The following is a 25664-nucleotide window of genomic DNA, read 5'->3' as shown; positions in this document are numbered from 1 at the left end:
GAAAGCTCAAGAACAAAAGAAAAGGAGATTTCTTTTGTGCCCTATTAAACCGAAATACCCATTGTAAGGATGTGATTTATCTTCTATTTATATTTTGTTTGCATGCATAAAATCCGTTTTAATTTTATGACAAATTATTTAGACATATATGAGTATGTTAATTTGTATATGAATCTACATTTCCTTCAGGTTACGCAGATGCTAGCTTCCAAACGGATCGAGATGACTCGAAATCTCAGTTTGGATTCGTTTTTACTCTTAATGGCGCTGCAGTCAGCTGGAAGAGTTCGAAACAAACTGTTACAGCAGATTCTACGACTGAGTCCGAGTACTATGCCGCGTCTGAAGCTACAAAGGAAGCGATATGGATGCGTCAATTCTTACATGGGCTATCTGTAGTGCCTAGTTCGAATGACCCGATCACCATCTATTGCGACAATAGTGGTGCCATCTTCCAAGCTAAGGAGCCAAAGTCTAGCAACAAGTCTAGACATGTACAACGGAAAGCTCATCTAATCCGAGATTACGTGGAGCAAAAGGAAGTAGTGATAGAAAAGATTGCTACAGATGATAACATAGCAGATCCTCTCACTAAACCATTACGACAAGATAAGCATGAAGGGCATGTTAATTCCATGGGAATTAAACGTGTTCCTAAGTTGTAGTACTCTTTTATGGATTAGATTCATTCGCTTTTGTACTCTATACAACATCATCGTTTTGATATTTTATATATATTTTGTTTTTTTCATGTGGATTTGTACGACAAATTTTGAACACCACAAAGTGAACTGAACGAACATTATATTTTTCAGTCCTTAATTGCCCACATGAGCTGATAACTCTGGCAATTATTTTGTGACGTTGGTTGATGGTGGGTTCAACAAGCCATAAGTCAACCGGTTGACTGACCAATCACAGAGGCGATTTATACGGATATTTCGTAGGACACAATTGTGACATCGACGTGGAGTCCTAAATGTTTTATAACATTCGTTGTCTTGGTCGTGGATAGGATTTCCATGGTGATCCTAAGAGTCGATTCTTTTGACTATCGATTGTCTCTTGAGACTAAGGCAGATTTTGGGTGACTTTGGTTTCTTTCTCACGGTCATCCGTAACGGGGGGCCAAGTAGATTTTTTTTCGGGTCATTTCATGTCGTGCTTAGATCGGAAGGAGTTCGAGTTGAAGGAAATATTCAGCCTCTATCAGGTACTCGATATTTCTCAGGGCCACTCGAGGAGTCAGAATCGAAATGCATGGCCATGCTCGAATACGGATTCGTTTTATCAGTTAAGTTACTCTCTAGTCGGGGAAACCACTCTAGATACAGATCGATTGTAAAATACGACCTTTGCGGATCCGGATCTGCAAATTGTTTTACATTGAGTGGGAGAGATTTTAAATGAATATGAGAATCGGTTATCGCACATACACTTGTTCGGACAAGTGGGAGTTTGTTGGAGCTTGTGTCCTCCAGTTAGTGCGGATAACGTCATTGCACATACACTTGTACGGACAAGTGGGAGCTTGTTGGGGTTGGTGTCCTTAACAGTTAGTGCAAGGACTTATAAACCTCTAAAAGGATCAAAGGGCATACTTTTGGTATTATTATCAGTTGATCCACGTTTATCAATAACGGTTGGCTTGCTAGATAAGTTTGACGTTATTGTCATACAGATGGCGGTGATCAACTGGTCCCTAAAAGTCACACCTATAGGATACGTTTGAGAGACATGACGGTATGAAAATACAGTCATGTAGATGCCAATTTGACTAACCAGTTAGTCCGAGTTATTTGACTAGTAATTAGTCAAAAATGTGATGTTGAGATATTATATTTAATACGGATTAAATATTATGAGCTAAGGCGAATTAACCAGTTAATTCGTAAAATTAAATATAAGCGTTTCATATTTAATTAAATGTATATTGAATATTAATTATACAATATTGTCTTTGTCGGACATGTATTAATACTTCAACTAATCCGTGTCATTAGTCGATGTATTAATAGCCGATAGCCGATAACCGATGACGATTTATAATAAAAACCGCGTCATATACATTTTAGCGAATGGGGTCGGTTCAATCGGATCACGAGTTAAATGAGGAGAAAGTGGAAAGCCCACTCCCTCCTCTCATGACCCGCGGACCGAGGCAACAAAAGGAGAGGCTCCCTCTCCTTTTGACCTAGCGATTTCATTTTACAGAAAAACTAGGGTTTTGGAGATTAATTTTCTCTCTAAAACTGAGATCTCACATCTCGAGAAAAACACACATCAAGTTCTCCCAATATTGCAAGGCAATCGGAGAACACGTTCTAGCACAAGGGCATATCTCGGACAAATCTTGGGTGCAACAATTAGGAGGGATTCTCGTTTGATTTCTGTTCTTTACGCCGTGCATCAAAGGACCCGAGGTTGATTTCTATCTTTATCGTTTCTCTATTGTATTTATGTTTTATGACGATATTCGCATGTTAAATTTACGTTATAGTCCTAAATTTAAAGGGTATTATACGGATATTAACCCACAAGGATATCATATGGATCGACACAGGCCACCCCAAAAGAGATAGGTGACAATGCACAGACACACAACCGTCAGTTTTAATAAACAAATAAAGTGCGACACGACTCAAGTGTGTGAATATGCAATATGACTACTAATATGAATAGACCACCATCAACAACCACCACCATGGTATCGGGATAGCCCAGACATACCGACAACCACACTGGTACCGGGACACGCCTAGACATACCGACAACCACACTAGTACCGGGACACGCCCAGCCATACCGATAATAACAAATAGGTATCTGGACATGCCCACACGTACCGGGTCCGGAAGCCAACCGGATCCCCTGCCATACGTCGTGTCTCAACCACACGCGTCCCTCCAAACTCAAGTCATTAATGTGCACATCTCTCTTGGAGTGAGAAGCTCCAAGAGGCGACTCAAGCATAAGACGGTCTCCCAAACGTCTTACGTCTCCTCAACAACAAGAATCACCACCAACAATTATAAACCATCACAAATATCGTTAAATGCATCATAATATGCCAATATGCTCATCTCATAATATGAATAACTCTTACCAATTAATTACCTTTTTCTCAAACATCATGAATACCAATTAACCACATGACACGATATAATCCCAACAACATAAAAGACTCACCAAAATCCTCAACATTTCCATATGGTACAAATCCGACTCTTAATATGCAATTGATGGAAAAGACATGACATATGCACACACACTATTGAAACCGAGTAGGATTAACCTACCTTTTAGCATACTCCATAAGCTAATTCAAGACAACATGAATCCATCTCATAAAACCGACTCATCCTACAATAATCACATAACAACTATCATAATACATCCTAATCTATTATAAAATATAAAACCCGTGATTATTACCCTCTAATTACCCAAAAACACATACTAATTGCTAATTAATCAACCCAATTGAAAACCCCCAAAAGTTAGGGTTCATACACTACTACAAATCCAGGCAACTACAACGCCCCTTTAACAACGATTATTCACGAAAATCACAATAGACGTTGTAGAATGTATGGCGCGAATTTTACTAAAATCAATTACAACGGGTATGGTTATAAAAACCGTTGTTATTCGTTTTAACAACGGGTCACACATGAAGAACCGTTGTTAATAATTTGGCGCAAAATTGGCGCAAAGTTAGTGAAAAGTAATCACAACGGTTATTTTTGAAACCCGTTGTTAAAACTTATTTAACAACGGGTGTTTTTTACAACCGTTGTTAAAACATATTTCACAACGATTGTTGTTTAATAACCGTTGACAATACCTTCCATACTCTAAACCACACAAACACAAGTCTGCTGCAGCCACAAAACACAAACCTTAATACATACACAAACACAAACCCAAAGAAATGACCAAACACAAACACAAAACACACACTTTCTCATCGTCTCTTTCTCTCTTTCTCATCGTCGCTTTATCTTCTCGCCGTCCTTTGTTGATTTCATCGTCTCTTTACGTACGTTCGTAATTATCGGTTTGTTTCATCGTCATTATTTTATTTTTCTAATTATTTCATTTCCATGTATGTGTTTTTATCGACCATTAGGTTCCGTTCAAAGATCTGCTAATTATTTCATTTCCATCTTCTTTGGCGTCCTTGAGACGGATCGAGCATAGTAAGAGTCTTAAGGATGATATCATTCATTTTGTTGGAGTTTGGAGTTTGTTTTGAAAGATTAAGGAGGGGGTTAATTTATTTGGAGTTTGTTTTAGCAGTTAGGGTTTGGAGAATATATTGAGATAATGGAAATGCATGTTAGTTGAGATAATGCAATGTATTTATACTAAGCAATGTGTGGGTTGAGTTGTTTTTTAATTAATATATATGTTAGGAAGTTGTGCCATAATCAGCATCATCATATCTCTCAATCTTTGCTTCAAATCTTATTGGACAAGAATGGCGTAATAATCGGATCTTGATGATGGTGATCTATGGAGTTGAAAAAATGGAAGCAAATCAAACAAGCATAACTCAACACTTTCAAAATGATCATTTCATTTAATTTTAAACCAAATACATTACAGCAATTATCAGAAATCAAAAGATGTATAATAAGCCGGAACAACCCCGGTTAAGCGTAAAAAGCGCTTCTCAACCTGCCACCAATCACGCCACTCTGGTATACCGCTAACTTCCGGGTCATTGGCTTCATATTTTGCAATAACAGATTGAATATATGCAAGGACACGACTTGCATGTGGAGATAAGGTTGGAAGAGTACAACTCAATATATCTCTGGCTGCAGCCAAGTTGCGAGTAACAGGCCGACGAGGGTATGAAGATGATGATGATGATGAGGCTTTGTTGACAAGCCGGACTGCTTCACGCCTCTTAATCCAATAATTCCGTTGATGTTCAAGGGATGCTTTGATTAATGGGTGTTGATCGGCGGGAAGCCCGGCGAGAACCTTCCCATCATCTTCAATCGTTTGTGTAAGCCATTCTTCGTTGTTGATAAAATTAGGGTTCATTGCCATGTTGTTTCAATTAATGAATGTTAGATACTAAAGGATACTTTAATATTTATAGCTAGTCACATTTATAAGTTTTTTCAAAACCGTTGGTAATTAATTTAAGGGATATTCTGCATGCATCGGAATTCTAACGGGCCGTAATTATACATGCATCTAGTAATATTTAATTTAATTTAATTTTTTATTTTTTAAGAACAAACAACAACGGTTATTTACAAACAACCCGTTGTCTTTAGTTATAACAACGGTTTTGTATATTACAACCCGTTGTTATAACTTTCCCCCCAAAATTGAGTCACACTTTCCACAACAGGTTTTTATACTTAAAACCGTTGTTAATATTTTTAACAACGGTTGCCTTAAGAAAACCAACCGTTGTTAAAACCTTTTACAACGGACGCTTTAACAACGTCCGCTTTTTTATATAACAACGGTTTTTGACCGTTGTTATAGCCTGTATCTGTAGTAGTGATAAGACTATAAAAGGGTAGATATTAACTTACAAATCAAGAGGAAGGAAGAAGGAAGGTGAGAAATCCACTAAACCAAGCTTGAATCCCCTACTATTGTGTTTGTGAGGGTTTTAGAGAGAAGGGAGAGAGTTTAGAGAGATAAAGAAGAAGATAGAAATGATTTTAGGGTTAGGGGAGAAAGGGATAAATCCCGTGTTCTGAAAACAGCGGCACTCGATCAAGTGGCGAGTCCACTCGGTCGAGTGTCACTCACTCGGTCAAGTGTCGCTCACTCGTTCGAGTGCCGGTCCACTCGGTCGAGTGCGACAGTTCTCAGCAATGACCAGTTTTCGTAAAATAGTCATATCTCACCCATTTCTTGGTCATTTAGGGCGTGTGACCTATCATTGGAATCGTAAGAGAACAAGATCACCTCCAATTAGAATCACATCAATAGCATGTCTAGATCTCCAGTTATGACAGTTTTAAGACGACCGTTCTATAAGTGGACATTATAACAACTCCACTAAGTCTAGTATTGGTTATACTCGGTCCACTCGGTCTACTCGGTCGAGTGAAAGCCTTAGAAACTATGAGGTATTAAAGTTTCCTTCTTCCCTCAAGTATCCATAACAGATTAGATAAAATTAATAGAGATTGTTTATGGAATAAGAATCCTTCTCAGCGTGCTCCTAACTTAATTGGTTGGCATAAAGTTTGTTTACCAAAGTCTCTTGGCGGATTAGGAATGAAATCCTCTGAAATAGCTAATAAAGCCCTTCAAATGAAACTTTTATGGAAAATTCTTATGGAAAAGGATAATATATAGGTCAAAGTTGTAACTAAGAAATACTTGAGAAATTGTTCACTTTTTGAACATAAACCTAATACAGTTTGCTCCTGGCAATGGCGTAAACTCATGAGTATTCGGGATATGCTTAGAAAAGGGTTGAGATGACAGGTAGGTAATGGTAGCAATATCAAATTTTGGACTGACAATTGGGTTTTTTCTTATCCTTTTACTAGAAATATAGATGGTCATAGTAACCTTGATGTAAATCTTTTGGTTAGAGATTTTATAACTCCTGATAAACAATGGGATGTTAATAAGTTATCTGGTATAGTAAATAATGATATTGTTAACCAGATAATTAATATTCCATTGCCGCATAATGATATTCCAGATACTCTTCTTTGGGGATTGTCTGTGGATGGAAATTTCTCTATGAAAACAGCGACATGGTTAGCACAAGGCTTGTTCGATAGAAATATTGACAATGTGATTTTTACTGTATCTGGAAACAAAATGTTCCTCAAAAATTGAAATTTTTTCTTTGGAAAACCTGTTTAGATGGTCTCCCTACGAAAAGTAGGCTTCTAAGAAATCATATAATTGTCCCATCTCAATGTATTTTGTGCAATCATCCAATTGAAGAGAAAGATAATTTCTTTTTCAAGTGTTCCTTGATTGCATCAGTCATCCAAGACATGAATATCATTTGCTATAACAATCTTTTGGCAATATACGATAATATTGCAAGTCAGTGCTTTATAGAGAAACTTAATCATCTTAAAATTTTAATTCCAAAAACCGATTTCATTAAGATTGTATTTATTTGGTGGAATTAATGGATCCATAGAAATGACATTATTTTTAATGATGTTCATTTTGTGGACATGGGCCACCCGCGGCGCGCGCGGAAGCGCTTGAATAAGCGTGCATTTGTAGAGTCTCCACCAAGTTTATGGAAAATTGGAACCGTTCGAATACCTCGTGTCATGTCAAGACACAAAGTAGTGACACGAACACTAAGAACTCCTTACCCTTAGCATTCTATGTCTAGAATGACTCTCGTGGATGCCAATGAACACGGATGTTCACAGAGATCTGGAGTAAGGGGTGAGAGTACGTATTAGGAAATCCTTTTACTGAAAACCTAATCCCGCCCGTCTCGATAGCGTCCTCTACTAATGATTAGGTAAATCGTTCATAGTTGATATGTCGTCGATGCAATGCATGCAGTGCAACAAACAATAGATTAATCCTAACATGTGAGATTAAACTATGTCGGTGAACACGTAATTTGCACTCAATTATGTCGAATTGGAATTTAGGATTGGTTACATATGAGGAACAAGTAAATAAACCACACAATAAACGATAAATAAATAGCGATAAATAAATAGCAATAATTAAAATTATAATGATTTACAATAATTTAACAGATTTACGTCAAAAATATACTTAAGACGGGAATTTGAAGAAAAGAAAATAAAAGTTTAGAAATTAAAGTGACAAAATAGGGCAGATTAAGGGTGATACTACGATTATTAGTTAATTAATGCCTAATTAAAGCTACGTTAAAGCGAGAACGGAAAGCTCAGGGACAGAGATCATCGCAGAACAGGCGCAGCATCTGCTGCGTCTCTTAGAAGAGGCGCAGCTATTCCTGCGTCTGTTCTTGGGTTGAGCTCTGGCTGTGAAGTCAGAACCGCGGGTAGTTAATGTTCTTTGGTATGTTTTATGATTGATTGGTATGTTTTATGATTGATTATCGATATTAAACTCAAGTGAAAGTGATTTAGCAGGTTAATTACATATAAAACCGTCATAAAAACGATAAACACGAATTAAAACAAATTAAAAAGTGTGAACCCCTGCAATAACGATAAGAAAAATACAATAATTAAATGCAGAATTTTAGAAATTTTTGGAACTTTTAAAGTTTAAAGCGCGGGTTCATTAAAACCTCAAACATAAATAAAGAATGCGGAAATAAAGTTAAGTTTATAAAAACGTGATAGTCAAAGGTGAGGGAAAATATATCCCTCGAATGACAAAATAATAAATCGTGAGTCTAAGGCAATCCTAATAAACTGACTACTACTCCAAGGTTCAGTTCTCGCTAGCCCACACGTCTTCCCCACGTAAGCATCTTCACAACCTGGCATTCATGTAAACATGAACGCCACAGTCAGTGGGGAGTAACTCAAGGTTCTTCCAGCCACAAAATGTCGAAACACAGATAAACAGGAACATATTAGAACATCATAAATATAAATATTTGATGCAAGCACTGAGACACGAGACTAACATTCAAAACATGCGTCGTCAATCATAGATAAGGCATATGATACATACATATGAGACAATCAAACCAAAACGTCGTAAATGATAGTACAACTATAAACATGATAGAATATCATATGTCACGGATAAACAAGATTAACATCATTATACATGTGAATGGAAACCTTAGCCATGAACTTTGAAAGCCAAATAACATACAATACACGAAATGGGACTACTAACATCACATATAGAGCAAAGCATCCGGCTCAGAGGCTACCTTTAAAGCATGTCCGAGACACAAATCCTTAAGTACCTTGGCTCAGCAGTTACCATTAAAACATGTCCAAGGCACGACCTCTAAAGTATCTGGCTCAGCGGTTACCTTTAAAACATGTCCAAATACTACAAACAAGTGCCCGACTCAGAGGTTACCTTTAAAACATGTCCGAGGCACAACATATAAAGTATCTGGCTCAGCGGTTACCTTTAAAACATGTCCAAATACTACAAACAAGTACCCGACTCAGAGGTTACCTTTAAAACATGTCCGAGGTACAACAAATAAGTATATGGCTCAGCGGTTACCTTTAAAACATGGCCAAATACAGCAAAGAAGTATATGGTATGGGATTATTAATGTCACATTCATACTTATGGTTTGCATCTCACCATAAGTACGGATGGGAACATCAATCTCGACGATCATATCGCAACTAGAGGGCTTATAGCTCACCACGAGTATCCGATAGGAACAAGACTCTCCAACCGAACAATACAAGACATTATCTAGAACACGACCCTTTATAAGTAACTATTTAATATAAATATCTCATACTTGTATATTATTAATAAATATTTCATTTCAAAATTAAACATGCCGGTTAAATAAAATAAATAAAACATAACAAGCGATAATGAATAATTTACATTACGTGAAAACCGAGGTAGAATTTGAATACTCAATTATGGATCATTTAGAAGTTCATGTCATCCTAATGGATCGGTCCAAAAAGCCAAAGTATGAGTACAAGCCCAATTCAAGACACAACACAAATCTGAATTAAAAGAAGAAGAAAACAAGGGCTATAAGCCTATACTCAATTATAAGGGTTGGCCCAAACATAACATGAAAATAAACCCGTTACAAAACACAATCTAAAAGAAACAACAAAGAAAAGGAATAAGGAAACCATGGATGTACTACCTTTTTCTACCAGTGACCAACCCCAACACATAGTCGGGTCCCAGCCACGCTGCCCCGGGCAAACCCGAGCTCAGCCAAGCCGTGGCTAGACTGTCCAACCAGTCAGTGGTCAGTCACCGCCTCGACCCAAAACAGCCCCTACAAATTGAGCGAAACTCGGACCATATCGAGTCAATCCAACAAGAGGCCTTAGACATAACCAAGTCGGAACCAAAGCACAGCTGCCCAAGGACAAGCCATGTAAAGCATCCATGAATACTGCAATTTCCGTCTTGAAACAGTCCCATAACAGCACCAAGGATTCCATGAACTGTCCCAAAACAGAGCAATAAGCCCGCTCATAAAGACACCCAGAACAGTCCAATTTACGAGTACATTGTGGCGGGAAAAAAGCACGATTAAAAATATGGACAAACCCCACAAATTTCACCACATTAAAACTCAGAAAAGGGACAGAATAAGCAGCTAATTCATCCGTGAGAAAGAGTACGACATACGTTCGAAACAACCCGGATAACCGAAATCACTTAAGAGGAAAAGGCTATGAAAGCAGCCCAATAAACATGTAAAAATGCTTACTAAATTGACACATTAAACCAATAACAAGAGAAAGACATAAAAATTTAGACTTTACAGTGAAAACGGGTGAAAACCGATTAAAAGAAGAAATATCGACACTTTGTCGAGTAACCTATCACCGTTACCTTTAACTTCTCAAATTTCCGAGTGGAGACGTCTAAGAGCACGGGCTTACCTCCGGGTCTTCAAGCTCGTCACTAGGAGTAAGAAAACGGGTTATTTAAGACCAAAAACCGAGTTGTCTTTAAGACGACATTTTCGAAAACTCAATCAAAACTGAAACTTTCTTACCTAGAAAGAATGAGGAAGGAAAGAGGAAGATAATGGTACAAAAAATATGAAATTTGGTCGAGAAATTGAGACGGGATCGGAGTTGGAAGGTTGACGGAAATGGAGCTTGAAGGTTCTGCTTATTTTTGTTGTTTGCAGGCTTTTATTCGAAAAGAAGGAGGATGAAGAAATTGGGGAGGGGGGGGGAGGGAGGGGACATGGTGAACACATAAACAATAGTATTAATAATAATAGTATATATAATATATAATATATAATATATAATATATAATATATAATATATAATATATAATATATAATATATAATATATAATATATAATATATAATATATAATATATAATAATAATAATAATAAATAAACAACCATGATGAGAGGGACACGCTTCTCTCTAAGAAACCAGCGAAGAACCCTAATTTCAATCGCAAATTCGATCATCTTCCTCTTTGCTTAATCTTTCTGCTGATTGTTTTCTTTTCCTTTCATGGCTCGACCTCGGGGAAGGGGGCGTGGTAGGCCTGTATCTGCTCGCGCCGTTACGGATGCTTCCCCCACTGTTGCTATTGCTGATTCAGGTGAACTTGCTCGATCCCCTATTGTGATTAATTCTCTCATTGATTCCGCGATTAGAAGCCATAGTCGTCCCCAAACCTTTAATTCGGTTATCTATGAACTCAAGGAGGCTGGTGATGCTCTTTTTGAAGAGATAGAACCAGGTTTAGAACACCACACCCAGGTGGAGCCTTTAGCAGTCTCTGCTTCTGCTCCCCTGAACTCTGAAACCTTTGATGTGCGCTCCCCTATCCCTACCCCCATCCCTGCCAAAGGATGGAACAATGTGGCTAAGGCCAAACCTGGGATGAGCCTGCATTTCTGTAATCATAGTGCGAATTCCACTGAGATCGACATCTGCGAGGACGATATTGCTGGAGAACTTCAATTTTGGAAGCACACCTTAATGGGTAATGCACTAGGAGCTAAACCCACCACTGCTCAGATGCAGGCATACGTTTCTAAGAACTGGAATCATGTTTCCCTTCCCACTGTCCAATATTTCAGGAGGGGCTGGTTCTCTTTCCGCTTCACAACGCAAGGAGACATGGATGAGGTTCTCAAAGGTGGCCCCTGGACCATGGGTAGCAGCTCCCTGGTTTTGAAGCAATGGACTCCAACTTTCTCTATGGAGATGGACAAAATGTCCACTGTCCCTATTTGGATCCTCTTCCCGGACCTTGACCCTTTCCTTTGGTCGGATACTGTGCTCAGCAAACTTGCTAGCAAAATAGGTAAGCCAATGTACGCAGACATGACAACCACCACCAAAGCCCGCCTTTCTTTTGCTCGTGTCCTTGTGGAAGCTGACCTCTCTACTGAACTGCCAGATAACATCATCCTCAACACCCCCTACCATGGCCAAATCTCTCAGAGTGTGGTTTATGAATGGAGGCCCTATTATTGCGTTTGCTGTGGAAAGATGGGACACACGGAAAATTTCTGCAAATTTAACAAAGCCAAGGTCCAAAACAAACCAGTCTGGCAACCTAAAATGGTTGCGCCTACTGCTGCCTGCCCAAACCAGGAAACTGTTGACCCAAAGACTGCCCCTGTTTTTACCCCTGCCAAGAATGCTAAACCCAAAAGTTCCCCTCCTAAACATCCATCTAGCACTGAGGATAACCTGGTCATTGTTCAGAATAGCTTTGCTGCTCTGAGTGAAGAAGAAAATGCCCCTGGCAGCCTAGATGACGACACCCTAGGCTTAGTAGAAACTGTTGACCCCCTCCCACCAGACAAGAATGAAGATTGCCTCCTGGAACATTAGTGGCTTCAATGACAGCCTTAAGCACACTGAGGTTAGTAAGTTTTTGCATCTCCATAGAGTGGATCTTTTTGGCCTTATCGAGACTCATGTCAAGGATCACAAAGAACATGCTATCATGAAAAAATTTCCCAAGTATATGATTATCAGCAACAAGACTCGTGGCAGAATCTGGTTGTTCTATAATCCTGCTACTGTGATTGTAAATAATATCGCCCTTCATGAGCAACTCATCCACTGCACTGTCACTTATAAAGCTACTAACCTCTGTGTGGCTACCACTTTTGTCTATGGTATGAATGACCCTCAGGACAGACAGCGTCTCTGGGATAAGCTCATCTCCATATCCCCCTTAGCCTCCCCCTGGCTGGTTACGGGTGACTTCAATGTTGTTAGGGACCTTACTGAGCGCAAAGGCCCTCACCCTCCTTCCCTCCATGACATCATGGATTTTAATGCCTGCCTCGCCCAGTGCCTTTTGGATGATATGAACTGCACTGGTGCTGAGTTCTCCTGGACCAACAAGCATGAGCACCAAACCAGAACCTGGGCCCGCCTTGATAGAGTTCTCATAAACCCTGCTTGGACTTCTCTTTTCCCTGCCTCTGTTGCTGAATGCCTCCCACCAGGTATCTCTGACCATGCCCCCCTGCTGGTTTCCTTTGGAGGAGACCGAAATTTCACAAAAAATTTTAGCTTTCTCAATGCTTGGACTACGAACCCTAACTATCACTCTATTGTTGCCACTGCGTGGGCTTCTCCCTGCTATGGCACTCCCACCTATCAACTTTACTACAAACTCAGAATGGTTAAGAAGGCCCTCACTGCCCTTCACAAACAAAGTTACTCCGACATTGCTGTGCGTCTGAAAAAAGCCCAGAAAGACTTGGAAAATTGCCAGAAGAACCTTCAAAATGATTTGTTCTCCCCCACCCTTATCACTCTTGAAAGGGAGCTTATTTGCAAATACAAAGACCTTAGCACTGCTGAAAACGACATGCTTTTCCAACGTGCTAAAACCGCCAACATCAGAAAGGGTGACTCGTCTTCCAGCTATTTCTTTGCAAAAATTGCCACTCGAAGACATCAAAGCACTATTGGTAAAATTATGGACAAAGACGGGACTGCCAGAAAGGGGATTGATGATGTGAATAGGGCCTTTGTTGAGTATTACACTGACCTGCTGGGTACTGACACTAAAGTGGGTCCGATTGATGAGGCCATTTTCAACGCTGGTCCCAGGGTCCCTGCATCCTCTGGTACCCTCCTTTCCTCCCCTATCACTCGTAATGAAATTAAGAGTGCCCTCCACAGCATTGGCTCCTCTAAAAGCCCGGGTCAAGACGGGTTTTCCTCTGCGTTTTTTAAGACTGACTGGGATCTGGTTGGAGACATCTTCTGCACAGCCGTGGAAGAATTTTTCCGGAAAGGGAAGATGATGAGAAAGGTAAACACCACCCTCCTTGCACTCATCCCCAAAAAAAGTGTGCCTTCTATGGTACAAGATTTTCGGCCGATTGCTTGTTGCTCCGTTGTGTACAAGACCATTAGCAAGATCATTGTTAACCGCCTCAAGTGTGTTCTTCCTGACCTCATTGGCAATGAACAAGCCGCTTTCGTCCAGGGGCGCAACATTTTTGAGAATATCATGATGACCCAAAACCTCATTAAAAATTACAACCAAAGCAATACCACTCCCAGATGCCTCATTAAGGTTGATATTCGGAAGGCTTTCGACTCCATTCAATGGGTTTTCATTTCTAACATGCTTACCGGGCTTCACTTCCCAGCAACTTTTGTTAAATGGGTCATGGGTTGCATCACCTCAACTTGGTTCACGCTGAAGATAAATGGCAGCCACTGTGGTTTCTTCCCGGGTAAATCGGGAGTTCGGCAAGGGGACCCTATCTCTCCGTATATTTTTGTTCTTGGGATGGAAATGCTCTCCAGACACTTACGTTGCATCCATCACCTCCACCAGGTTTCCTATCACCCAAAATGCGCGAAACTAAACCTCAATCACCTGATCTTCGCCGACGACCTTATGATCTTTATGAGGGGTGACACCACTTCTGTTGTGGCTGCTGCCAATTGCCTGGTCTCTTTTGCTTCTATTTCGGGTCTGCATGCTAGCCCTACCAAAACTAGCATCTACAACGGAGGAGTCCATGACGATATTAAAAGGCAAATTCGGACACTCACTGGCTATACTGAAGATAAATTCCCTTTCCGCTATCTTGGCATTACTATGAATCCCGGGCGTCTCTCACCCAGCATGTTCAACATCATGATTGACAAAATTCAGAGCTCTATTCACCATTGGTCTGGAAACCTCCTTTCCTATGCCGGGAAACTTCAACTCATCAACGCGGTTGTCTTTGGCTTGGAAAACTTTTGGTGCTCCGTTTTGCTCCTGCCTTCCCACATCCTCAAAATAGTTAACAAACTTTGTAAGGACTATTTTTGGGAATCTCACAGTAAGCAAAGACGGATGACCTTCAAGGGGTGGTCCTCCATTTGCAAGCCTTGGTTAGAAGGTGGTTACAATGTCAAGGAACTGCTCAGCTGGAATAAAGCGCTCCTTTGCAAGTGGGTCTGGCAGCTCACTCAGAACAGAGACGGAATATGGGACCGTTGGAACCGTACTTACAACTATAAAGACCACTCTTTTTGGGATGCTCAGGCAAAGAGCTGGCACGCCGAAAGCTGGCGCGACATTATCAAAACGAAAAACTCCCTTCTTGATATTGCTGGTTCAAGCGTAAATGCTCAACGAATGCTGAACGCCTGCGTCTCTCACGGTCAGTTCAGGGTTGGAAAAGCGTACCATTTTTTCAGGGATAAGGGCCACTCCACGAGGTGGGTTGCCGCCCTCTCAGCCCCATGTGTCTTGCCCAAGCATCGTTTGTGCACCATTCAAGCTGGGCAACGTCAACTCCCAACCGTGGACAACTTAAGCAACCGTGGCTTCTTCCACACCAACTGGTGCTCCCTTTGCTGCCACGCCGCTGAGTCCCACCGGCATCTTTTCTTCCGGTGCCCCTTCTCGCTCCAGGTGATGAATTCCATGCTTCTCTGGCTGGGTCACTCGGCTTTAGGAGGCGCAAATGATATTAAAAGCTGCTTATACAAGCTGCTGGGAGGAGGTAAAAAGCGGATTTGGAGGAACGATGTGGCTGCGAGCTGTGTGGCAGGTATGGTTTATGAAATATGGAATGCGAGAAACACCCGTATCTTTGGAGGAGCTGTGAACACCCCTGCCCAGATTGCTACTACTCTGCAGCATACGTTAAAGCTCAGGTTTTCGGACAACTCGGATAGACGACTGCAAAACTGGCTGGCAACTAAAATCTAGCGGCTGTCTCGTTTCTCTTGTTTTTCACCTCTTGGCTGTTTTTGACTTTCGGTTTTTTTTAGTACTTGTTGGGTTTTGGTTTTTGTAAGTTTCCTTCTCATTTTTCTTTCCCCATGTGGATGAATAAAATGAGTTTAACCTTCTTACAAAAAAAAAAAAAAAAAAAAAGAAAATAATAATAATAATAATAATAATAATAATAATAATAATAATAATAATAATAATAATAATAATAATAATATATAATAATATATAAATGTAGAGTGTGGGGGTGATGAGTAGGTGGTATGTGTTGTCGATATTCGGTTGGTCCGAGTTTAGATAAGATTCCCAAATGAAATGCGACGGTCTACGCTAGTCGGTAACATAAGACGGAAATATTATTATTATTTTCACCTATTATTAATATCCGACTATATACATATACTTTTATATAAACAAGCTTGTAAAAATGAAATCTTTATGAAAATTATGTTAAACATGAAATTAATTAAATTAAATAATTTATAAAATATAAATAAAGTAATTGAACGGTTAAACAAATCACAAAGGCTAAAATGGGATATTCGCGGGTGTTACAAAAAGAGTTAAAAACGAATCAAATTTATTTACGATATCGGAAACACAAAAGGAACGAACTTTGAAAGAAATTGCTAAACTGAAATCAAATAATGGAAACATGTACAAAAGACGAACTCTAGAAACTTGATATGGACAAATCGAGTCTCTAAATTCCGAGCTTGATTTAATGACGAAAACCCGCAAATATCGATTTATAAGGGATTTAAGTCGAAAATAAACGTGATAATTGAAAGGAGTGATCAAAACATTGTTTATATACAAAGGAATAAAAGAAAATAATAATAAAAGAAAAAGACAAAAAGGGAACAAAACCACAGAAACCCGAGGAAGAAGAAGAAGAGCAGGAGCAGCGGCAGCCTCTAGAAGAGGCGCAACAAGTGATGCGACCCTTCGAAGAGGCGCAGCTGCTGCTGCGTTTCTTCTCGACGTCTGGTAACTGCTGTTTCGTAAAAACGGTTTGTAATAGAGGTTTTTTAAAGTCGGTTTTAAATGTATTTTTGACGTGAATCTTAAATTAATTGATACAAAAATAAAAATACAATAAAAAAAGACGGGTTTCAACACCCTCAGACTTACATGTTTGACGAAACGAGATCAACTAAGTTAACGTTAGTGATTGCTCGACTCGAATGTATGTAGAAAGTGCCCTCGTTGGAGGATTTTAGATTAATTGATTGATTGATGTGTAGTGGTCAAATTGGTCGGTCATGCAACATGACTGGTACTCAGAATGATCTGAGCTTACGTGGTCCATTGATCAAGCACGTAGGTGTCGAAAGCTTCGAGCACGGTCTAGAATGCAAAGGGAGAAGGGAAAGGCGGACACTCGAGTGTAAAATATGGAGACCGGAGGTCTCTATTTATACTAAACAATGTGAAGAGTTTTGTAATGGCCCAAACTTTGGAAAGAAATCACGGAAATATTCTGTAAACAGCGAAAACAGGCTGGAGAAGAGGCGCAACAGCTGCTGCGATCCTTCCAAGAGGTGCAGCACCTGCTGCGTCATTTCCCCAGAGGTTTCCTCCTGCGGAAGAAAGATTTTCGCGTTTCTATTATGGAATTACGGTAGATCTATACTTCCTTATTCCTTAAAATATGATATACGGGATATATTTTACCAAAAGATATAAAATTAATTTATGGAATAAATATCCGGAAGATTCTAGAGCATTCCAACTCGGCATTTTAAACGGTTTCTTAGAAAATGAAGCGGTTTTTTACCCGGACTCCAAATGAACTCTAATTACTGTCAAAACGACCGTATCGGCGCGTAGATGATGACCAAGGGGTAGACACAAGTGTTTGATATATCACTTGATGATAAACTTAGGAACTGTCATAAATCATTCCGTGTATCAAACATGCGGCCCAATCATCACTGGGTGGTTGGCGGAAGGTGTAGAAATGAGGTATCTACAGAGCCCCCACTTTGACTGAGGCTTAGACAAGGCGAAAGTCAAAGTATAGCCATCAGGTCAATCGAAGATTACAATCTATCGACTATGACGACGCAAGGCGGCTCAAGGGGACTGAACCAAGGACCGGTCGTCGGGAACATTTTAGAGTCTGTCGACTATCGGGGAGGGTCGTTTAAAGTCCATTAGACTACGTCGAGGTTACCCGATCGAGTTGCTTGGGTACTCGATCGAGTAGGGGCCGCTCGATCGAGTGAGTTGGTTACTCGATTGAGTAGCGTCTTTTCAGCGAGGGTTTATAATCGTGTTTTGATAGAATCGCAAATCATTTCCACCTCTTTCCTTCAGACCTAGATGTCGCCTTTCTTCATTTCCTTCACCATAATTCCTTCCATGGGAGCCTTTGAGGATGCTTGTGCCTTGGGGATAGATTGCTTGAGTCAGATAGCGGTCTTGACGCTGATTTTCTATGCGTAGGTATGTCATCATCGTCATCTTTGTCATTGTTGATTCTTATAGGGTTGTGGTAATAGTAATAGGCGGTTGTACTGTTTTGTATAGGGGTTTAACTTGCTTGGTCGATGTTATGTGAATGGATGAGGAATCGCTGCGGCTGGTTAAAGGTAGGTTCGCCTAATCAGTTCTGTTGGTGGTCTAGTGTGTCTTTGGTTGTGATTTGATTGTTGTGTCAGTGGATTTGGTTGGTTATAGTGGTTGGTTGGTGTGGTGTGATTGTGTTATCATGGTTGTTGATGCATGTCGTTGTATGCACCAAAAATAATATTTATAGTCCAAACTACTACTATAGCTAGTGGCAGTTAGGGTCGAACCACAGGGAGGCGATGCAATTAATTGTTGTCTGATTTAGTCTAAAAGTAACAGTGCGTGGGGGTTTGTTTTGAGTTGGTCTATAACTAAAGGCAATAAAATGAAAGCAAACTAATCTAATAGATGAAATTAAATATTTAAACGGGTGCTAAGATGGTCGGTTCACTATAGTTTCGGCGGTAGTACACTAGGTAGGTCTAAAACAATCACGTGAGACGGGAAAATAAGAAGTCCTCTCAGTTCTTTCTTAACAGCTAGCATCTTTCGATCTCGCTACAGGTCCCTAATATCACTAATGCTAACTTTCGTCCTGAAAAGTGATTTAAAAGGCTAAATTAACTCATCTTTCGATCTCATTAATCTAGTCGTCTTAATTAGGTAGGCTATCTCCCTTCCCTATCCTTCGATCTTTATTGGGTTGGTCAATTCCTAAACATTCAACTAGTCGCGTGCACTCGATTCGTCAAATATAGCAATTAAATTAATTAAAACAAAGCATATCTCACGAGGCCAGTCGATCGACCAAGGAACCCAGTCGATCGACCATGGAGCGTTCTAGGTCATACTATTCTAGTGCCGCCTACTTCTACAGATTCCCTACATCCTAGCACAAGGTATTTAGCTACACATACTGGAAATAATAACAACAATAAAATTGACTAATAAAACAGTAGAATTCATGATTAAATTAATTGAACAAAAGACTAGCATAAAATGATAATTTGGCTTCCGGGAAACTATTCTAGCAATTCTATACTATGAACGAAATAAAAGCAATGAAACTGATTAATGGAACAGCGGAAATACCGTATGAAAACAGGAGGGAAGAAATGCAGAATAAAGATCCAGAAACCGAATGCAAAAGTAAATTGGATTGAAAACGAAACAATCTTTAGAACCCTAATTACTGATGATAAAGGACTTAATAAAAACTGGATGGATGCTTCCTCATGTCAGGTTAAGTTATATAGGAATATAACGTAACACTTATTCCTAAACCTAATATACAATGGGCTTTGGAATCCTCGTTCTATTTCTTTAATTTGCGCGTCAGCTCGTATGATGGTCGATCGACCATGCAAGGCATTCGATCGACTGATCTGCACTGAACAGTAGCTTCTGTAAGTCGCGCTCTGGTCGATCGACCATAGAGGTCAGTCGATCGACCGCTTTAGCTGGTAGTTGGCTCCTAATTCTTCATAAAATTGTCTTTCAGGCCTCGAAACACGCACCAAGTTTGTTTCTTGAGTAAATACTTCATGTCAAATGCAATGCAAGGTACTCGGGGATGGATTTAGCTTGATTTCCGCTGGATTCTTCACATTTCTGCAATAATGTACAAAAACACGAAAGTAGATGGAAATAGGGAGAATAGTAGCATAAACTACACAAATGAGCTCTGAAATGCGTGTAAAATGGGGTGTAAAACATCATATTTAAGACACGCATCAAACTTCCCCAAACCAAACCCTTGCTTGTCCCCAAGCAAGAACTAGACTCGATCCTAAAACCTAACGGAACGAGTTCAATCTCAGAGCGAAATGCAACTATTAAATCCTAAACCAATTTAATGCAACAACTAACAATCAGTCAGCAATATGAATCATGCAAACGAGTTATGAAGTCGTTAAAAACCTGCTGAACCGTTAGCCTTGCAAGACCTTTAAAATTGGACTCTCATGGGACGCTCATATCACTCAATGAATACGGGTGAGTATATGTAAAAGATAGAAAGAATTCATTTTCTAATGACACTCACCTAACTACTACCTATAAGAACATGCATGCAATCTAATATGAAAATAATCTCTACAACCGTACATATGCATTCCAACCAAACAGATGACCATGACACATGCCGAGGTAAAAATGGATATGTGAGGTATGGGTAAGAAGAGGCTAAAATAAATTTGGATAAAAACAGAGTTAAAAGCCAAGCTAGTAACTAAGGGAACCAAATTATAACAACATCCAACTTCTTGCTCAAAATTCAACAATAAACCCGGTGCTAATTATCAAGCACAAATCTCACAATCTCCGATAAAATTGTAATTCCCCAAATGATGATAATAAAGCATGGGAATAAAATCACCAACTGATCAAAACTCCAACCACGTGATTTTGATTTTTCTCCTTTCTCGGGTTACAGTCGATCGACCAAGATGGGCAGTCGATCGACCGCCCTCTACAGTACAGCATGCGTTTCTTTTTTCTCATTTTCGAATCATTTTTCTTCTCTTTTTTTTCTTTTTCAATTCTATTTTTTTCTTTCTTTCTTCCCTTCCTTTTTCATCTTCCCAACATCATCTCAAAAGAGCATATGCAACCAAAAATGAAGTGATAATCCCGAAAACATAAACTACTAGCTTGACAAAGGCAGGCTAAGTGTAGGATGTAGTTAACGGGACAAAAAGGCTATTTTTGGCTTTGTGAAGCTTATGGGCAAAATGAATAAAGGGGTGACCTCTTCTACATGTGTCAACAAACCACGAACCCGAATGCATACAGGTATTAAGCAGATTAAGTTCATATTTATGCAAATTTATGTAACATGTCTCATAAGGAGTACTACTCACAATCCTAGATAAACCGGTCACAGATGACACCAGTTATAGGCTCTAAAACTCAGAAAATGATGTAGTTTGCCAAAAATCAAAGTCAAGTCTCAAGCTCAGCACGAAATTTAACGAAAACTCGTAGACTATGCATATATGATTCTACTAATAACATGTCTATTAAGCAAGGCTCGGGCATAAAACAGCTGAAAATGCAATGTCATCATGGAAATACTACCGTTCCGACTCGACCTATATGCTAAAATAAACGTGCATTTTTTGAATTTTTGAATTTTTTCAATTTTTTTGAATTTTGTGTATATATAGGAAATAAAATAAACAATGCAAACTAAAATAAACGTGAAACATAAATGTAATAAAACATGTGAATGCAAAGCAAAACCCTTCCCCAAACCAAATCACACAATGTCCCCATTGTGCAAAATCATGTAATGAAATAAAAGGGAAACGGGAATTTTGTGATATTATAACTAAAAGGACATGAAATGAAGGACTTGGAAACTCACAAGACTTTAAGCGCAGCAAAAGGAAACCTCCCCAAACCAGCGTGAGCTAGGAGGTTTCAGTAGCCAGCAGTGCTACCAATAAGTACCTGAAAAGAAGCAAAAGTACCACGCGTAAATCCGAGAAAACAATTAATGAAACGCAACATTATGTGTAAAATAAAGAAACAGAAGAAAACAGAAATGAAACAGAGAATAAAGTGAAGAAAAGACTCCTTAAATTCCGCAAAGCGACCAAACACAGCAGGGGAATGGTCGTAAACAGGTATAGCAGCGCTTGGTGGTCGATCGACCACATCACCCAGTCGATCGACCAGAGTGAACAGGAACAGAGGCTCCTGGAAGTCGCAGCTCAGTCGATCGACCATAGAAGGCAGTCGATCGACTGGAAAACCTGCTGTAACTTTCTGATTTCTTCAATTAGCTCAATAAATTGAGCTATCAAGGTCGATGAACCTGCAAATACGTACAATAACGCGCCCAAAATTGCGCAAAACCCAAAGGAACTGTCTAAAGCATATTAAAACCTAAGCAAACTTATTAAAATGCGAAGTCTCGCGCACACAAAAGCAATAAAAAGAGAGTTTAACGAAAGCAAATAAAATGAATGGTTTTTGAAAAAGTCTTAATCAACTAATAGTTGATCAAGAATGGCCACGGAATGGCCCACTTGCTCGGCTCCTGGCTACAAGAGGTAGCCTCTACATTGCTCATTTCCTTAGCTGCACTCTTCTCAACTCCAACGTCTGCAGAACTCAATGGATCAACAGCTTCAGCATCTCCCCAATCAATAACTTCTTTTGGCTCATCAAAGTCCAAGTCGGACTCTCTCACTTTAACTGGCTCCTCATCAGGCTCCTCATCAGTGCCATAGCTAAGACATCCCAAACCGCCTCTTTGAACAATTGGCTCCTTCACAGCTGGAGCAACATGCGGCTCTTTCTTCCCCAAACCAGCTCCTCCAATATCCAAAACAGAAGAATCTTCCTCCAATTTGCTCCCAATCTGGGGCGGAGGTGTTATAGCAGAAACAGGCATAGAGACAGGCATGTCAGAAAGCACAAAATAGGATTTCTTTTCAGAAACCGTATTACAAGTGACTGACCACATGGGGTCTTTGTTCTTAGCTGTCTGGGCAAAGACAATGGAATGCTTCCCTACTTTGAAGGTCAAAGTCCCTGAGCCAACATTTATAACTACACCAGTAGTGTGCAGAAATGGTCTACCCAATATGATAGGTATGTGGGCATCCTCGGGCATATCTAGCACAACGAAGTCAACAGGGAAAAAGAACATTTCTATTTGCACAGGAATGTCCTCTAAGACTCCTATAGGCTGGACCGCAGATCGATCAACCATCTGTATTGTCATGTTGGTGACTGCAAACCTAGTCAATTTCAACTTCCTAGCAAGACTCAAGGGCATTACACTAATACTGGCTCCTAGGTCACATAATGCCTTGTCAATAGAAAAGGTGCCAATACTACATGGCACTGAAAAACTACCTGGGTCTTCTAGCTTATGAGGTGTAGTATGGGTCAAATAGGAACATGATTCCTCAGTTAGTGCGACAGATTGCACAGTTTTAAGTGACTTCTTTTTAGATAAAAGTTGCTTCATAAATTTCATATAAGCAGGCACTTGATTAACTAATTCAAGAAAAGGAACTTGTACGTTTAAGCTACCAATAACGTTTTCAAATTTGTTAAACGATACCTGTTCCTTCGTCGGCACCAATCTCTCCGGATAGGGGGCTGAAAGAAGTAACTTAGCCCTCTCCTCTAGGTCTCTCATACCGGCATCGGTGGACTTAGGCAGAAAATCCACTACCTTATCCTTGTTGTAGCTTGACCCTTCTTCAGACCGTCTCAAAAATGAGCCATTAATCGTCATCGGGTCATACTTTGGAACCAGAACTGACCCATCAGCATTTGGGTCTTGCCTCAATATTTTCGGAGTCGTCGTACCCCGAAACAAGTGGTCCCTCAAGTTATTTGGCATTGGAGGACGAAAAGACTCACCATCAGCAGCGTAGTCAGTCGATCGACCATGCATGTTAGTCGATCGACTAACTTCTACAGGAACAGTAGTTGTGTCACTTCGCGGACTGGTCGATCGACTGGGTATGTCAGTCGATCGACTGACATACCTGTTGATCGTCTTCTTCTTGCTATTATTCGTTACACCCTTCTTCTTACTTGGTTCCGCATCATCTTTTTCAGTGACATCCTCGACCATAGCGGGCCCCTCAAGGGTAGACCCACTCCTCAAAGTAATAGCGTTAAGGGTCTCCTTTTGATTCGTCTGCGACGGTAAATGCCCCGGAGCTCGAGTTGCACTCTTGCTAGCCAATTGAGCAATTTGGCTCTCCAACATCTTCATCCCGGCCTCTCTAGCTTGAGACTCTTTCTGCAACAAATTTTTCAATTCGGCAAATTCGGAGCCTTGGGACTGTTGCTGCTGCTGAGGAACATACGGAGGCTTTTGATATGGTTGCTGCTGCTTATGAGGGGGCACATAATTCTGCTGCTGCTACTGCTGTGGAGGTGGAGTTGGATTTAGGACATTTTGGCTACACCACCTCAAGTTCGGATGGACATTCGGCTCAAAATAAGTGTTTGTCTGCCTATAATGTTGAAAAGCAGCATAAGACTCATAGGAAATGCTGCAGCTGTCTGAAACATGTCCTTCTCCTCCACATCTCTTGCAGACAAAAGGACCGTCTGAAACAGCATTCACATGATACATCCCTCCTTTTGAAGCTCCTCCCTACTCGTACTTATCAAATCTCGCCGTAAGAGCCTCTAATGCAGCTATAGAAGGGGATTCAACACTTCTCCTTTGATTTCCCCTGGAATTTCCATACTCAGCTTTATGGGTGGCCAAATCATCAATAATTTTCCACCCCTTAGTCTCTCCCACATTCTCCTGGAATCTGCCATTAGCTGCCGCATCCAGGATAGCCCTCTGATTGTCATAAAGCCCATTATAAAATTGTTGCATAGGCTCCATTTTTCGAACCCATGGTGCGGAATAGTTCGCACCAGCTTCTTGAAACGCACCCACGCCTCATGAAAATTCTCATCAGGACCCTGTTTAAAGCTCGTGATCTGAGCTCTAATGGCATTCGTCTTCGAGGCAGAGAAATATTTCTTGTAAAATGCCAGGGCCAGCGACTTCCAATCCGTGATCCTATTAGCAGCTCGATCCAGGTCTCGGTACCACTCCCTTGCAGCATCACGAAGAGAGAATATGAACATAGTCTCCTTCACCTGGTCCTGGGTCACACCGGGTGGTGGGGGTATGGAACAGCAGTAATCAATGAACGTCTCCATGTGTTTGGCTGCATCTTCATTTGCAGCTCCCCCGAATTGGTTTCTCTCAACCAAGTTGATATAAGACGGTTTCGGCTCAAATTCCGTCCCTGGTAATGCGAATCCCTTATAGAGATTCTCATCTGTCGGCTCAGAGTGACTGGCTATACTCGCTTCTTCAGCCATGTCTGGAGATGTGACAGTCTCTGCTGAAGAAGTAGAAATAGGTGACGAAGGTGGATCCTCCTCGAATAGCTCGTTCTCGTAGTAACTAGACAGAGTACTCAGCTCTTCCTCTGTCGGCAATACTCTAGATGATCGTCTCAGTTAACGCAAGGTCTTCTCAATCTCAGGATTGAACCGTAGTAATTCACCACCCTGTGACCTGCGCATAAGAAGAAACTACAAGTAGAATATGAGAATAGTTTAAGGAACATATGTCCCTTAAACTAAGAGAAAGACTAAAAATAGAAACAACTAAAAATTTTAAACAATTGCCTCCCCGGCAACGGCGCCAAAATTTGATGCCTGTCGTTGTATGCACCAAAAATAATATATATAGTCCAAACTACTACTATAGCTAGTGGCAGTCAGGGTCGAACTACAGGGAGG

The 25664-nt window shown here is 40.3% G+C and overlaps 1 non-coding gene across 1 annotated transcript; it reads left to right on the top strand.

Moving 5' to 3' along the window:
- The first annotated feature begins 24756 nt into the window (after nt 1–24756).
- LOC141621213 (small nucleolar RNA R71) lies at nt 24757–24863 on the top strand. Its single transcript, XR_012532152.1, has one exon. It is a non-coding gene; the product is annotated as a small nucleolar RNA R71 (small nucleolar RNA).
- The last annotated feature ends 801 nt before the right edge of the window (nt 24864–25664 follow it).

The sequence above is a fragment of the Silene latifolia genome, chromosome 1, assembly GCF_048544455.1.
Source record: "Silene latifolia isolate original U9 population chromosome 1, ASM4854445v1, whole genome shotgun sequence".
In the NCBI taxonomy this organism is placed as follows: Eukaryota; Viridiplantae; Streptophyta; class Magnoliopsida; order Caryophyllales; family Caryophyllaceae; genus Silene; species Silene latifolia.
Note: the sequence above shows the minus strand (reverse complement) of the source record. Positions and strands in the feature narration are given on the sequence as shown.